This window comes from Thermobia domestica, chromosome 8 (assembly GCF_964235325.1).
Source record: "Thermobia domestica chromosome 8, izTheDome1.hap1.1, whole genome shotgun sequence".
NCBI classification, from domain to species: Eukaryota; Metazoa; Arthropoda; class Insecta; order Zygentoma; family Lepismatidae; genus Thermobia; species Thermobia domestica.
The window spans coordinates 122,647,965-122,650,032 of record NC_137461.1 but is presented as its reverse complement, the minus strand read 5'-3'; positions in this window follow the sequence as shown (position 1 = coordinate 122,650,032).

Here is a 2,068-nt window from a genome sequence, read left to right as displayed (position 1 = left end):
TCGAACCTCCAAGCCAGCCTTTGCAATCGGGAAAAAGTTTGCAGATGTGTTTTTCTTCTTTTAAATATAATAAGACTTGTTACCAAGTGTTAAAAAAAGCAACATTGATTGAAATACTTAATGATACAATATTTCGAAACCTTTCTTTTCAATCTCAGCACATGCTTGTTTGTCATTTAGCTCTCCATACGTAATGGAACATTTAAATACGTTAACGAATCTTTCCATATGTAAAAGAATGCTCAAAGTTAAGAAATAGAACATAATTATCGCCTGAGTACTAAAATAAAAGTCAAAGTAGAACATAAACGGCGTTTGTAATGGATATGAATGTCATAATTATCTTGAGATCCGTTATACATCGCTAGAAGGTTGTGTTAGCTCATTGGTAAGCTGTTGGATTTCAAATCATAAGGTTGAGGGTTCGAATCCCGTCTAGGCTAATCCTTTTTTTAAAATTATATTTTCCGCAATGCATGAAAAATTATATAAAATAATTACATTAGAATACATAAGTTGTGTATATATAACATAATCATTGCAGAACATAGTAATTATTATGTTTAAAATATAACATCTGAGATAATTTTCACAGTAATTCGGTATTATATATGAGGATGTAAATACAAGTTAAGAAACTCGTTCAATAGCAATAAATAAATCATGTAGTGTATTTATTTGCAGCTATTTGTCATATAGAGGGTAATTCTCAACATTCATAATACAGAATGTCATTTATGTTCTTGAAAAGTTATTTGATGCATAAACAGAAGTTATAAACAGAGAATCCAAAGTCGGAACGCTCGCAAAAAAAATTCATGAACCCCAAAGGTCACGTGAGCAGACTGGAATTGTCCTTATGAAGCATGCCACAGCAGAAAGTCTTTACATAGATTTTCAATTCAATTCTTGATATATGCTTTTGCAATGTGGAGGTGGTGATGCCTTGAGTCGCCCTCTCTCGCTCGCTCGCTCTCTATTTATACAGAATATAAAAGTGGATTTATGTGTGTATTTCAACATAATTCTGATATATCTAGAGCAATTTTAACTATATTTCTTACAGTATGGAAAAAGAGTACTGTCGGGATACATATCAAAAATGCTAGAAACGGGTCGATATTAGTATCGAATCTATAGTTTCGTGGTCGCTTAGGTGAATAGTTCTATTTTCAATTCAAGTCCAATTAAGCTTCCATTAGCACCCAGGGTGGTTACGTAGCGACATAAAGATATCGAAATCATTCGATATTAGAATCGAATCGTAAGTTTTCAGCGCCGCTAACAGTGCAGCATTTCCCATTAGTCCACATTAGTCCACATTTCACATTAGTCCCATTGCCTAGAGGGCAACATATTTGCAGAGTGCAAAGTTTAAAACTTGAATAATATTTTAATTTTTTCCGTATGAAAAAGTTATAAATCAAGAGCAAATATACTATTTCACGAACAATCCTCTTTTACTATTTTAATATGTTTAATAATAGCATAAGAAATCTAATAGTAATTCAGAACATGTTTCACAGTTGTTATTTTTTGTTACATAGTTGTAGCTGTAGCATGTAGTGAGTGGAATTTAACTGTAATAAATTCACTAATTAACCATATTCGAATTAAGTTTTATTTTTAAGTTCGGGATGAAGGGGTGGAGAAATATGTAGTTATTGGGGGCACCGAGCTTTTCTACATTTTACTTTCAAGATCTCCATTTTTCTTTTGTCATTTGTTTCTAATAAAAAAAAGTTCAGTCACTTTTGGATTGTCATAGGATAGTAGGAGTTGGATTTTGGGATGCAGCCTGTGAGATTCTAGAGGAGCTAACTGCTTGAAAAAATATTTTTGAATCATCTGTAACATATGAAATAAGGATATGTATCATAAAAAATTGAAAGTAACTATGTCTGCGTAATCATCACGGTCAAATTGCAAAGTCAAATGAATTGACGTTTGGTATATAATCAGGCTCCATTCCCAACTGGGAAGTTACCATACGCGTGTCACTTTCATTATAATACATATCCTTAGGGGGAGTAGAAGTCCGAATTTTTGCGAAAAATTTAGTATCTTA